The sequence below is a fragment of the Oncorhynchus mykiss genome, chromosome 20, assembly GCF_013265735.2.
Source record: "Oncorhynchus mykiss isolate Arlee chromosome 20, USDA_OmykA_1.1, whole genome shotgun sequence".
Taxonomy (NCBI): domain Eukaryota; kingdom Metazoa; phylum Chordata; class Actinopteri; order Salmoniformes; family Salmonidae; genus Oncorhynchus; species Oncorhynchus mykiss.
The window spans coordinates 30357498-30373872 of NC_048584.1; positions in this window are offsets into that span (position 1 = coordinate 30357498).

The window sequence follows — 16375 nt, forward strand, 5'->3', positions numbered from 1 at the left end:
GGCGCACGGCCTTGGGAGAGCTGCTGCACAGCCCCTGTTAGTTCTTGAAACTAAAGATCACCATCCAGCCCAGCACTCTTCTCAAGCCCGAGCTTAGGCAGCCCCTGTAGAATCTCCTGAGCACCCTGAGGATCAGTGTAGGATCATTGAGGTCTGTGTAGGAAACCATAGAAATCCTCTTCTCTGCTGGTTCGATGTGTGAGACTCTGAAGGACGCCGTAGATGGAGCTTCTGCTGCGACGACTTCCTCTCCATTAGGGGTGTGCCGACTTGACCATACTCTTATTCGTAATCATTTCCGTAAATTGGGTGGTGAGGGTAGGTAGCAACACATCTGCCACGCTGATCCTCAACACTGGAGCCCCCCAGTGGTGCATTCTCAGTCCCCTCCTGTACTCCCTGTTAACCCAGAACTGCATGGCTAGGCACGACTCCAACACCATTAAGTTTGCAGATGACGTGGTGGTAGGCCTGATCAACGACGAGACAGCCTATAGGGAGGAGGTCAGAAACCTGGATGGGTGGTGCCAGAATAACAACATATCCCTCAACGTAACCAAGACTAAGGAGATGATTGTGGACTACAGGAAAAGGAGGACAGAGCACACCCCCATTCTCATCGACAGGGCTGTAGTGGAGCAGGTTGAGAGCTTCAAGTTCCTTGGTGTCCACATCACCAACAAACTAGAATGGTCCAAACACACCAAGACGGCCATTAAGAGGGCACGACAAAGCATATTCCCCCTCAGGAGACTGAAAAGATTTGGCATGGGCCCTGAGATCCTCAAAGTTCTACAGCTGCAACATCGAGAGCATCCTGACCGGTTGCATCACTGCCCGGTACGACAATTGCTCGGCCTCCGACCGCAAGACAATAGAGGGTAGTGCGTATGGCCCAGTACGTCACTGGGGCTAAGATGGCTGCCATCCAGGACCTCTACACCAGGCGGTGTCAGAGGAAGGCCCTACAAATTGTCAAATTGTCCACCGCAAGCGGTAGTGAAGTAATCAAATGGCTACCCAGACTATTTGCTTTGTGTGCCTCCCCTCCCCACCCCCTCGTTTACGCTGCTGCTACTCTGTTTATCATGTATGCATAGTCACTTTGACTATACGTTCATGTACGTACTACCTCAATTGGGCCGACCAACCTCCTGCACATTGGCTAACCGGGGCAATCTACATTGTGTCCCGCCACCCACCAACCCCTCTTTTACTCTTCTGCTAATCTCTGTTCATCATATATGCATAGTCACTTTAACCATATCTACATGTACTGTACATACTACCTCAATCAGCCTGACTAACCTGTCTGCATGTAGCCTTGCTACTGTTATGTCTTTTTACTGTTTTATTTCTTTACTTACCTATTGTTCACCTAATACCTTTTTTGCACTATTGGTTAGAACCTGTAAGTAAGCATTTCACTGTAGGTCTACACCTGTTGTATTCGGCGCACGTAGCAAATAAACTTTGATTTGAAATTGACAGTTGATAGTTGGATTGGATGATACTCATGATCTGACATTTTCTTTATATGGTTAAGTAGATGTTGGCAAAATATCTCCTTGTACATTTATATGCCGAACAAGCTGCAGATTAGTTGTCTCCTCAACTTGCAATGGGTAGACAAGTTTGCTTCAGTTATAATGCATGTCGGCGTTTCATCTTTTTCCTCGCCCCGCTTGTTAGATATTATGCACATTGATAGCTTGATAACTTAATTAACATCCTTGACATTTTGATTTATCATAGTAGCAGGCTAACAGGAGGATGCAGCAGTCTGAATGATCAGACCCGAAAAACAGACGTGAAAGTGATCAGGTGAAATTATGGAGTGGACAGAGAAATACAGCTTCACTCTATCCAATCAGAGTAGCAGGATCAACGTACAGCCCACCCTTCCCTTTACAGACAGGCAAACTAACCAGTTGTGTTACTTAGATCACGTAGCCCCTCACTTGACATGAGAAAGATGCATGTTGACACTCAAACATTTATTTTTTCTGATCATGGATAATTACCAAAAATACTCTGATCAAAAAATACTATGCATCCAGAAAATTGCCTATATCTGTTACGATACTCGTTTTGTTCGACTACTCGGCACACCTTTACTCTCCATGTTGAAGAACACACTCAGGGCATCCATGTCCGTCAGGGTAGTCATCCGTGCTCTAATGAGCGCACCTGTAAAAAAGACTGAGTCGTGCTGCCCAATAAGGCTGTTCTAAATGTTCCTAATATCCTGCACGTCTGAAAAGTAGACCTTATCCTAGCTGTCCAATGGGCATGGATGGAAAAACTCCCTTGTGTTTTCCCCACCTCCCACCATTGTCTAAGGTTCCCAATCTTAACTTTCCTCCCTTTCCAACTTTTCTAAAAAAACACAGAACCCCTCATAAAAAGAGGCATCATGCAATAATTTTGCACTAAAGTGCCAGTAAGACCTCAGATGAGGTACAACTGACAAGCTATACTCAACTGTTATCATGTGATGGCCTGAGAAGCCGCTATGACAGATCTGGTAGGCCAAAACCCTGTTAAAGCTCCCCTTAATGACAGATCCAATCCACACATGCATAGCTCCGGCATCCCTGATTTCTGTCCCTCCACACATCTACTAGCCCATGCTGTTTCAACATATTGGTTAAGGCCATGTCCGACTGTGAATGAGCTTCCTCCCAGTTCCTATCTACTGTAGTGTGTAAAGTTCCAGTCTCCCCCCTTACATTGATGGGGATGTCTGACAGCGTATCAATCTCTTACTACATTGCGCCATCCTAATCGAGCAGCTCCATAGAATCTGGAGTCCCCTAGCTCCTCCCCACTGCCTACAACTCCTCCCCTCCATCAGCCTGCATGTCTGTAATTACACTGGGCTCATCATTCTCTGTTGTTTCTGAGACAGGTGTATCAGCCTAGGAGTCAGCGGCCCACTCTCAGATCTGGAGCCAGACGAGGCAAAGAATCCATCAGTGCCCCGCTCCCTGTGCGAGCGTGCATGCCGCTCATATCCAATCTCCCCACAATCAAAACACTTCAGACTACTTGTGGTCACATAAACCATGTAGGCTTTCCCCTCATACCTCACCTGATACTAAATGTCTGAAGTTTTTGTTGGTGGGTCTAAACACATGAAATCCTGCTTTCTAAAAGCTGTAACAGTGGGTTTTTACATCCAAGTAATACCTCTGAGGGACTGGCACATTTTTTTGTAACGTGCAAGCTACCGCATCAGGTCACCATCGGGAATGAACGTTGGATATAGTAGCTGTGGAGAAAAGTGGCATGAGTTGCAAAAAATCCCAGCCAGGTCAGCTGTGATAAAAGACAGTATTCGACATCCATTCATGTCTGAGGATGTCAAGAGTGAGCGCTGTTACCTTCAAGTAGGTTTCGGTTTTGCTAAGGCAGTGTCAGTGGGGATGGTTTTGTTTTAAGGTAGCATTTCCTGCACATTTAGTTTCTTGCCCTAGCACTACACAGTGGATACAAATAATCAACTAATCATCCAGCGTTGATTATTTGAATCAGCTGTGTAGTGCTAGGGTGAAAAAACTCAAACGTTCACCCAACGTTCAATGTTTTAAGCTTTTCCCTAACCATTACCTTAACCATTTGGAGTTAATGCCTGAACTTAACCTTAAACACCTTGAAATTTGACATTTGGAACAATTTAGGAATTTGACGTTTGAGAAACATGGATGAACATCTAATTCTGACGTAAGACTGAGCTGGTAGAAAAAAAAACATTAATTTAGAGTAACACTTGTCTCAACCAGCCAGTTGACAAGGTGCTCCTGTTTCATGAACACAACCACTGCTTTATTCATTTACGAAGCAGATGAAAGATTTTTAGTCAACCTGGAGGAAAATCCTCCACCATCACATTTGGCTCAGGCATACACCTTAAACTGTGGCGGAGAGACAGGGACAGCTTCTCCATGTGAGATCCCATACCCACTCCCACCAAACAAATACCACCCAAGCAACTAACTCACCCTACAACGTAGACTATGTAACCACTAAAATAAAGCACTTACCCTAAATCAAGCAGGTGACAAAGAAATAAGAAAGAAATGACCTAAAAAAGGGACCGCCAAACCAGCTCACCACCCACAGCACCCTCGCAGAAGAGATTTATTTTTACTCATACAAAGCTGTTAATTTTAGTCTATTCAAACAGACCCCATTTCAAATGAAACAAGCACTGTGCGTTTAAAGCTTGGAAAATTCCATAATATTGTCATGGCTTTAGAAGCTTCTGATAGGCTAATTGACATCATTCGAGTCTATTGGAGGTGTGGATGTATTTCAAGGCCTACCTTCAAACTCAGTGTATCCTTTGATTTCCTCATGATGTCAAGCAAAAGAAACCGAAAAGTGCAAATCAATCCCAGAACAACCACAAAGGACCTTGTGAAGATGCTGGAGGAAACGGGTACAAAAGTATCTATATCCACAGTAAAACGAGTCCTATATCAACATAACCTGAAAGGCCGCTCAGCAAGGAAGAAGCCACTGCTCCAAAACCGCCATAAAAGCCAGACTATGGTTTGCAACTGCACATGGGGACAAAGATCGTAGTCTTTGGAGAAATGTCCTCTGGTCTAATGATGGCCAAACAGTTCTATTTTTGTTTCATGTTGTGGGGTTGCTTTGCTGCAGGAGGGACTGGTGTGCTTCACAAAATAGATGGCACCATGAGGATGGAAAATTATGTGGATATATTGAAGCAACATCTCAAGACATCAGCTAAAGCTTGGTCGCAAATGGGTCTTCCAAATGGACAATGACCCCAAGCGTACTTCCAAAGTTGTGGCAAAATGGCTTAAGGACAACAACGTCAAGGTATTGGTGTGGCCATCACAAAGCCCTGACCTCAATCCCATAGAAAATGTGTGGGCAGAACTGAAAAAGTGTATGAGCAAGGAGGCCTACAAACCTGACTGTTACACCATCTCTTTCAGGAGGAATGGGCCAAAATTCACCCAACTTATCGTGTGAAGCTTGTGGAAGGCTACCTGAAATGTTTGACCCAAGTTAAACAATTTAAAAGCAATGCTGCCAAATATTAATTTCATGTATGTAAACTTCTGACCCACTGGGAATGTGATTAAAGAAATAAAAGCTGAAATAAACCATTCTCTCTACTATTATTCTGACATTTCACATTCTGAAAATGTGATGCTAACTAACCTAAGGTGTATGTAAACTTCAGACTGTAACAAGATGGAGGATAGAGAGTGTTTTGTTGATTCTGAGATCTGAATGTATATATTTCTTGTGTTTTTTTATGGAAAGTTTTCTTAACTTTCTTAGAACAATTTGAGAACTACTTTAAATAGAACCATGAGGAAACTTGTAGGAAACGTAATGCTGAAGTACTGAAATTCCCACTAAAGAAAGTCGTTTTTAATATTCTCTGATCTTTTGAAAACATTCACAATGTCAAACCAGTTGGAGATTGTTCCTAGAACATTACCAAAAGTGAAATAAAATGTTACCATGTTTGAACATTTAGAAAACATTCTGTTAAAGTAATGAAATGGCAAGTTTTTTTTTTGTTTTTTTTTTTGTGTAAAGTTTCTTAAATGTGCAAAATATAAATAAAAGCCAAGCAACTATCCTGCACCATTCAAGGAAAGTTGTGGGAAGGTTGTATGCATGATAACCAAAGGACAACCACGCTCTCACCAAACTTTAAGAAACATATGGTTCTCAGAACGTTATGTGCTTGTTGGGTAGTTAGGAATTCCCCTCGCTTGGTTGATTAAACTGTATCTTAATTGAACACATTGAAAGAAAAAACGAAAAAACAGCAGACACACAGCCCTCCAGGAATTGAGTATAACACCACATCATTGCATGGCTTCACCACCAAGACCCCCTGTACAATTGGGTCCTGGACTTCCTGATGGGCCGCCCCCAGGTGGTGAAGGTAGGAAACAACATCTCCACTCCACTGATCCTCAACACTGGGGCCCCACAAGGGTGCGTGCTCATTCCCCTCCTATACCCCTTGTTCACCCATGACTACGTGACCATGCACGCCTCCAGGCTTGATTACCAACAATGACGAGACAGCCTACAGGGGGGAAATGAGGGCACTCGGAGTGTGGTGTCAGGAAAACAACCTCACTCAACGTCAACATAACAAAGGAGATGATTGTGGACTTTAGGAAACAGCAGAGAGAGCACCCACCTAACCACATCGACGGGACAGCAGGGGAGAAGGTTCCTTGGTGTACACATCACGGACCAACTGAAATGGTCCACCCACACAGACAGAGTGGTGAAGAAGGCGCAATGGTCCCTCTTCAACCTCAGGAGGCTGAAGAAACCCTCACAAACTTTTACAGATGAGAGCCTCCTTTTGGGCTGTTTCACTGCTTAGTACGGCAACTGCACCCCCCTCAACCGCAAGGCTCTCCAGAGGGTGGTGCGGTCTGCACAACGCATCACCGGAGGCAAACTACCTGCCCTCCAGGACACCTACACCACCTGATGTCACTAGAAGGCCAAAAAGATCAAGGACAACAACCACCCGAGCCACTGCCTGTTCACCCCGTTACCATCCAGAAGGCGAGGTCAGTACAAGTGCTTCAAAGCTGGGACTGAGAGACTGAAAAACAGCTTCTATCTCAAGGCCATCAGAATGATAAACAGCCATCACTAACACAGAGAGGCTGCTCCCCTCATACAGATTTTAATAAATGGATCACTAGTCATTTTAATAATGCCACTAATAATGATGTTTACACATCTTTAATTACTCTTCTCATATGTATATACTGTGTTTTATGCCATCTATTGCATCTTGCCTATGCCACTCTGTCATTACCCATCCATATATATATATATATATATATACAGTATACTCTTATTCCGTTCCTTTACTTAGATTTGTGTGTATTAAATAGTTGTGAGGAATTGTTAGATTACATGTTAGATATTGCTGGATTGTCGGGATTAGAAACACAAGCATTTCGCTGCATTCAAAACCAGATCTGCTAACCATGTGTATGTGACCAATACACTTTGATTTGATTGATCTGACCATAGTCATTGAGATTGTGTCTTTGTCTTTGCTTTGAGGTAACCCTGCAAATATGGTCAAAATGACCACCAGGTGTCAGTAGGGCTCTGCTAAAACTTCTCCATAATTTCCCAATCGCTCAGATTTAATGAATAGGACCATTGGGAAACCTGAATGACAAGCACATTCACAAGGATCTCCACAAATGCAAAAACATACACCTCCCAAACCCCCCACTCCTATCTAGGATATGTGTTCATTGATCATTTTTAGATGTAATTAATAATGTAAACCCTCTTTAAACAAGCAGTCAGAGAAGGTTGAAAAGCAACAAATAAAACTAGAAGTACCTGTTTGTCCCCAGTTGACAAGTATCAGTGGTAGATATTGCAGAACAGGAAGGCCAGCCACCCAGACAGACAGATGGACAGTCATATGGGCGCAAAGCTTTGAGTCTGCCTGTCTGTGTCTCTGTGCTAGTACAATCGAGTTGATGACAGGTTTTTTAAAGGTAGAAACAATTGCCTACCCTCTCAGTCCTCAGTTGCCATGACAACAAGCTAGGCTCTGGAACACAGGGGTAAGTTAGTCCCAGGAGTGGTCTGGTCCCAAAGAGGCGGGACATAGATGGGACCAGACAAGCCACACACACACACACATAGTTATCATCTAGAATCAGTTGACTATTTTAGAGACAGAGCGGACCGGAAGGCGGAGCTCTGTTCTGAGAGGCCCATTGGGAGTATTCCTTTTGAAGGATTTTAAAGATAGAAGGAGGTTTGTCTGCGAGTCAAAAAAAAACAATCACAAAGTCTGCGTCTCTAACTCTATAGGGCTGGTCAAAAGTAGTGCACTTTGTAGGGAATATGGTGCCATTTGAAGGATGATTTTGGGACGCTGGGAAACTTGTCCAGGGATTTAATTACTTGGTGCATGGTGGTTGATACTGTTTCTGGAAAGATCTTTATTTATTTAAACCTCTGGCTCACTCTATCCTTCTCTCTGTATCATCTCTCCAAGCTATACCAGCCAGCCAACCCCTCTCTCTCTCTTTTCGTCTGTCTGTCTGTCTGTCTCCCAGTGCTGCTCTACAAATAAATCATTCTCTTTGATATGGGTGAACTTGGATTACCTACACCCAGAGTGGGTCCAGGTATACCCATGATGCACCACTGCCTGCCAAGGCACCCCCTGGCTCTGCATCAGACACCTGTGTAATGCACTGGAGACACAACAGGAAGGAAGGATGTTTAGCACAACTTCTAGGGGACACCCCAAGGATTGTTGGGAATTTTACATATTTAAATGTTCGTTTCCTTACCTTGAAAGCATATGCCTGAACTTAACCCTCACCTTAAAATTCAGAGTTAATGTCTAAACTGAACCTTAAACACTTTCAAATTTGACATTACGAACAACTTTGACATTTGAAGTTTGAGAAACATGGATGAACGTGTAATTCTGAGGTGAGACTGTGAGAGCTGGTAGGATTTTCTACCAACCGACGTAAATGTACTCCGACACATTCAACCATTCAGTTCTTTTATCCTTTCATCCATTTCTATCCTTTACATCCCTTTCCTTTAGCAAACCACTGAGGATGTATTATTAATGTCATGGAGGCATTAGCGACCATAATGAATTTAGTGTGATTCTTCAAGCCATATTAGTCTCTTGCCCTGGTCCCTTTTACCACACCAAGGTGCAGCTGTCTTACCCACACTCCTGCGGCGACACTGGGTGCTTCAGCCGGGTGGCTGGGCTATCAGACAAAGGTGTGTTTGTGCGTGTGTGTGTAATGCGTATATCTTGCTCATTCAGTAGCAAATTGTGCTGCTGTTCTCCTGAATAATAGAAAATAATGACAACCATCCCCCCTCCATGTTTCCCGAGGTGAACGGTAGGCAAGTTAATGACATTGGGTCTCTCCATCCTCGCTTGGCTGGATCCCCGCTGGTAATTACTGGCTTGATTGTTACGGAATCGCCAGCTAGCTCTCAGCACACACACACACACCACTACCCCTCCACCCCCTACAAGATGAACAGCCCAGCCAAATTATCTTTACTATGCCTGGGCCCTGACATTAACTAACCTGAATTGAGTAATTACAATTTAGCTTTCAACCGATAGGCGCAGTCTGGGTTTTAATTTGCCATGCCTTAAATCTGCCGTGCAGTTTCTCTTTCTTTATTAAAGGTCCATTTAGCTGTGGCTTAGCTAGAGGGGGAAGGGGTTTAGCTAGAGGGGGAAGGGGTTTAGCTAGAGGGGGAAGGGGTTTAGCTAGAGGGGGAAGGGGTTTAGCTAGAGGGGGAAGGGGTTTAGCTAGAGGGGGAAGGGGTTTAGCTAGAGGGGGAAGGGGTTTAGCTAGAGGGGGAAGGGGTTTAGCTAGAGGGGAAAGGGCTTTAGCTAGAGGGGAAAGGGGTTTGACTAGATGGGGAAGGGGTTTGGCTAGATGGGGAAGGGGTTTGGCTAGATGGGGAAGGGGTTTGGCTAGAGGGGGAAGGGTCTTGGCTAGAGGGGGAAGGGTCTTGGCTAGAGGGGGAAGGGGCTGCAGGTAGGCAAGTGCACAGTAAGTGTCATCATGCAGTGTGTGTGTCCCGCACACGGACAGGTGTATTGACAGGTGTATTATAATAATTATAATGTATCTGACAGGAAACTTATGGATTGTACAGACAACATATGTCCTCCATATTTCTGTATTTTCCCCCATATTGTTCTTCACTCCTTCTGTTTACTCCTGCTCTCCCCTTAAGTAGAATTTATTCCATTTACTTTGTCTTGACGGCATCAAGCTTATATTGTATGTCATGAAGTCATCATTTATCATCTATATTCCTGTCTTTTCAGTGTGTTAAACATTTACATAGAACTTCCTCATTCTCTTCTGTTCACTTCTTCATTATATCAAGCACAATGCAGGGAGATGTAATCAGTTGTACTAATTGATGGCTCTGATGATGTAAGCCTGAAACCCACCTAGCATCTGTTCGTGAAGCCAGTACATCACACAGACACTCCACACGCCTTCTCTTAGACACTGCCTCAGCCATTTCCATCATCCTATTACCAAAACGGCTCTTTTAAGACACAGTAGGGTCACCGGTAGGGGGAAGAACTTGAGTTAAGTTACAGGTTGCTGCATACGGCACTTATTGTGACACCTACGTTCAACCTTTAATCACACACTCAAAAAGACAGCGAGAAGTTTCTGGAATTCCCAATGTGTTGTCATTATCTATGATTTCAGCCATCTGAAAGCACAACCAAGTACAAATGGGAATACAATGTCAGATATTTAGTATTTAAACAACAATGTTTTATCACCGTGCTTCATCTAATAGCACAACCAAATAACCTGGATTGCAGTTGCGATTACATTAAAAATACATAGTGCAAGGGATCAATGCTTTTTGAGATTCTGTGCAGATTATTATAGCAATTGTGAAGATCTCCACAGACCTGCGACCTTAGCATGCTATCTTGAACATGCAGACTTTCTATGATTACATTACAAGACATTTACAGTTACAGTAACTTCAAAATGTGGCAATATGCTTTGTGTTATTTTAAAGTTGAATGAATACTGTTCCATTTAGGATTTTCTGAACTTTAGGCTATTTACTGTTTGCAAAATTATATTGAATTGTGTTTGGTTTTCGACACAACCAAATATCAACATTTGAAGGAGATGTATCTTTTGAGCCACTGACTTAGTCTGGCTTTAATTCCAGTTTGTCTACAAATTAATTATTTCTATGTTGGATTCATGTCTCCTTCTCAACCAAACATCTAAGTTAAAGAATAGGACTAAATCAAACTTATTTAAAATGCATTTCAAGTTTTGATTTGATATGTTGGATTTACTTCTCCATCTCAACTGAAAATCTAAGTTAAAGAATAGGACTAAATCAAATAAAACTTCAAAATAATATTTAATTAGTCTTTTACATCTTGGTTCTAATTGTTTTTTTTTGTCAGAGATTGTCAGTTGGATATGCTGTCTGCAAGGCTTTGCATATCTTCCCTATCATATGAACATCCTTATCTGACTCAAATACGATTCCCTCAAGATTACTCTGATGCCCAAAATATTTCAAATATAGATTTTGTAATATGTAACTTTTAAATGTCATATTTTGGAAAGTATTTACATTAGTCAGTCCAAAATTGCTTTTAATTCTGCCACATTCTGAAGTAATTTTTGTACCCCCCAGTTTTATCATCGGAATGTAATACAAAACGAGGCAGCGGTGTGCTTTAGGACCATGCAGACACCTCAGAACCGTCGGGTAGACTGTTTGGAGTGTTTATCCGACTGGATTAAAAATAATTATAATAATTATGCCCCACCCCAACTTCTAAAACCAAAGTTGCGCCCCTGATTGGTAATACCGAAAATAAATACAAAAACTTTGGGAGCCAGGCCATTCTGAAGAGGTTTATTCTAAGATTTATTTGAATATTGTTCCATTTAATTAGATCTGTTTTCATAAGGTTGAGTAATGGAATAAAGTTATCTTTATATATTTGTTGTTTATAGTCACTTTAAGTATTTTGTCTTTTTTGTGATCCACTTAAGGATTGATGTAGATTGTGAGTTCTTTTTCTTTTCATTATTGCCATTATTTCATTTTTTCAGATTTTACAGTATTCTGAAAATATTTTTTAGAAAGGGGGGAATTGAGTTTTCAATATTGGTCATGTATACTGTATCAGGAGATTGCGTGCAAATAAGTTTAGTTTATATTCATGTTTACTAATACTGATACCTGTTATGTTTGGGTCCTGTCTAATTCTTTCTCCAAGGGGTTCAAGTGCCAGTGCAAACAGGAGGGGGAGAGGCGACATTGCTGTCTTGATAAATGCACTATAAATCAAGTTTGACTTGTTAAATCCTATTCTTTAACTTACTTTTTTGGTTGAGAAGGAGATGTCAATCCAACATATTAGTTATTAACTTGAAGATTGAATTTGAAATCAACCAAAGCTGAAAACCCTGGGCCTATATGTATTGTCTATTTTTAGTTGAACCGGGTCTAATTTAAACCCATGGCTGTTGATGACTCCTCAAATACTATATATATTAATGATAAATGATTTATAAAGTATGCTTACATTTCATTGCTCTGTTAAAACTTTCCTTTGGAATTACTTCGATAGAAACAGTGAATATATTTAGTTATTATGCGATCTTTCAATAATCATTCTCATGATAGCACACTGGTAATAGTCAGTGACAAATATAAAAGCTGGGCTTGGTTGAAACTCTGGATGGGAGATCAAATGGATGAGGATAGACATCTCCAGTAGGAGGTGCTGCCCAGGCCATAGTTTATTTTTCTGATAGTGTATATACTGTTGAAGATCTGACATCTGACATGGTACAAATCCAACATATTTTATATAAGGGTTGTCTATGTTGAAAATTGGTTACCATGATGACAAAATCCTGTGGTTGAAATGTTACCCTCAAAACAACAATTGACGTTGATGACGTTTTTTCAAATCCAATGTATTTTCCACATAGATTCCACGTTACAAAACGTTGACAAATGACATTGAAACAACGTTCATTCAACCATTTGTGCCCAGTGATTTGTCAACATCCTACCCTCTCCATACTTGTGTAGAGCGGTCACAATGGTCTGTCTAACAGGATGCAGCCTGCCTACCCTTAGCTCTAGCGGGGTATTCATGACACACACACACACAGTGCTTTTCCTGTTGGACAACGGCTCCAATTGTATCACATGACGAACGCGAAAGATACCTTGTCTGTCTCCCCTTGAAATGTCAATGGCTGCATTCCAAATGGCACCCTGCTGCACCCTAATCCCTATATAGTGCACTCATTTTGCCCTAGTGACCCTAGTCAAAAGTAGTGCACTATGTAGGGAATAGGTTGCCATTTGGGATGCAGTCAATGTTGAAGAGATCTGAGATTTCCTGAAAAGGGAGAGAAAGAAGTTGAAACAGAGAAACAGAGAATGAGAGAGTTGTCTTACCAATAAGTGCTGATACATATTTTAACAGACATGAAGGACAGTGGCAGTTGTAAATGATAAGGACTGTTTTATATTTCATGACATCTAAAGACAGATCCCAGATCCTTGGGAGAGAGAGAGAGGACAGAGAGAGAGACAGGAAGGTGTAATGTGATGAACTGAATACATATACAGTTATTTCAGGATACAAAGCTGACTCATAATAACGTTAATGGTATTCCAAATAGTTTTTCCATTCATAATTATTTCTAAGCTTATCTCTAACTTAAGAGAAAGTGAGAGAAAGACCGGCAGAGAGAAAGAGAGGGAGACAGAGAGCAATAGAGGAGGATGTGAGTGAGACATAACCGACACCTGTCCAAATAGCCACAGGGAATTTATCTTGTCTCATCATCAACTCATCATATTTCTGTGTTCTCTCATTCCTCACACCACAGACTGTCTGATGCCTACCTCTAAACCACACACAGTTCCTGTACACTTCCTACTCTGCATGGTGTCCATATTAGGACAATCTAAGGAACATGGTGTTGATGAGGAATCACACAAACTCCTTGTGACTCTATGTCCAATATGGCTGCTGATGAGAAAGCTCTCTCTCACCCCCTATCCCTCATTGCAACAGACAGTTGCCAAAAGAAGCCCTGAGATGATGGTGCCATTTCTCCCACAGAGCAGATTCAGCCTTATTGGGATAATTGCACCTGCAGGGATGCGTAATAGAATGATCAGCCAGTGTTAGGATGGAGAGACACAGGTGTGAGCGGGCCAATTTAGAACGATTACACACCTGCACAAAACCTGCAAACGCTGTTGGAACATCTGGTGGAAGAATTTCAGCAGGGGCAAAACTAACAGAACATTCAGATTGAAGTTATTTGTAGGATAGCAAGGCTCATGGTCTTCCACAAGCAGTGTCAAGGTTTTATGGGAAAGATTGAACAAAACACCCTGTTGTAGTATTCAACGCTGTGGTGAGAGTTTGGTAGAGGTTACAGATTCTTTGATACAGTTGATACGGTGGATAGCAGAGCTCATGGTCTAACACAAGCAATGTCAAGGTTTTATGGGAAATATATACAATACAGGGAATAGAGTACAGGAAGCAGAGTGATTCATACATACACTAACAAATAATAGAGGATTTCTCCCATATTATATTGAACATTGAAAGGTCAGAGGTTGTTAGAGGTTCTGAATTCTTTGATATACAGTTGCTGCTGAATCTAAGGAGCAAGGAGTGTCAAGGTTTCATCAGGAAGAGTGTACAACAGAGGGACTGGTCAGAGTGAACCTATATCAGGTGCTGTATAAAAGGTTTCACTCATTCTCTGCAAATACAGAGCATTTCTCCTTCATCATTAACATTTCCTTGTGCAATCTCTGAGAGTTTATTTACTGTGTTCCTTCTGAAAAACAATTGTTTGGTCTCAGGTACTCTTGGCTGAAATGAGTATTTCTATCATATTTCATTATTTGTTGTATTTGTGCATGTAATCATTTACATGGAAATGCTCTTTATCCATTAGGATTGTATTCTGTTTAAAATTGTATCACTTATCTTTCCAGCTTGAGAGAATATGTTAGCCATTCTGTATATACAGTGCCTTGCGAAAGTATTCGGCCCCCTTGAACTTTGCGACCTTTTGCCACATTTCAGGCTTCAAACATAAAGATATAAAACTGTATTTTTTTGTGAAGAATCAACAACAAGTGGGACACAATCATGAAGTGGAACGACATTTATTGGATATTTCAAACTTTTTTAACAAATCAAAAACTGAAAAATTGGGCGTGCAAAATTATTCAGCCCCCTTAAGTTAATACTTTGTAGCGCCACCTTTTGCTGCGATTACAGCTGTAAGTCGCTTGGGGTATGTCTCTATCAGTTTTGCACATCGAGAGACTGACATTTTTTCCCATTCCTCCTTGCAAAACAGCTCGAGTTCAGTGAGGTTGGATGGAGAGCATTTGTGAACAGAAGTTTTCAGTTCTTTCCACAGATTCTCGATTGGATTCAGGTCTGGACTTTGACTTGGCCATTCTAACACCTGGATATGTTTATTTTTGAACCATTCCATTGTAGATTTTGCTTTATGTTTTGGATCATTGTCTTGTTGGAAGACAAATCTCCGTCCCAGTCTCAGGTCTTTTGCAGACTCCATCAGGTTTTCTTCCAGAATGGTCCTGTATTTGGCTCCATCCATCTTCCCATCAATTTTAACCATCTTCCCTGTCCCTGCTGAAGAAAAGCAGGCCCAAACCATGATGCTGCCACCACCATGTTTGACAGTGGGGATGGTGTGTTCAGGGCTCAGAGCTGTGTTGCTTTTACGCCAAACATAACGTTTTGCAATGTTGCCAAAAGGTTAAATTTTGGTTTCATCTGACCAGAGCACCTTCTTCCACATGTTTGGTGTGTCTCCCAGGTGGCTTGTGGCAAACTTTAAACGATACTTTTTATGGATATCTTTAAGAAATTGCTTTCTTCTTGCCACTCTTCCATAAAGGCCAGATTTGTGCAATATACGACTGATTGTTGTCCTATGGACAGAGTCTCCCACCTCAGCTGTATATCTCTGCAGTTCATCCAGAGTGATCATGGGCCTCTTGGCTGCATCTCTGATCAGTCTTCTCCTTGTATGAGCTGAAAGTTTAGAGGGACGGCCAGGTCTTGGTAGATTTGCAGTGGTCTGATACTCCTTCCATTTCAATATTATCGCTTGCACAGTGCTCCTTGGGATGTTAAAAGCTTGGGAAATATTTTTGTATCCAAATCTGGCTTTAAACTTCTTCACAACAGTATCATGGACCTGCCTGGTGTGTTCCTTGTTCTTCATGATGCTCTCTGCGCTTTTAACGGACCTCTGAGACTATCACAGTGCAGGTGCATTTATACGGAGACTTGATTACACACAGGTGGATTGTATTTATCATCATTAGTCATTTAGGTCAACATTGGATCATTCAGAGATCCTCACTGAACTTCTGGAGAGAGTTTGCTGCACTGAAAGTAAAGGGGGCTGAATAATTTTGCACGCCCAATTTTTCAGTTTTTGATTTGTTAAAAAAGTTTGAAATATCCAATAAATGTCGTTCCACTTCATGATTGTGTCCCACTTATTGTTGATTCTTCACAAAAAAATACGGTTTTATATCTTTATGTTTGAAGCCTGAAATGTGGCAAAAGGTCGCAAAGTTCAAGGGGGCCGAATACTTTCGCAAGGCACTGTATATCCCAAATAATACTGTGTGTGTGTGTGTGTGTGTGTGTGTGTGTGTGTGTGGGTGCATCAGGGTTGGTCTCAATTCGAATTGAAGG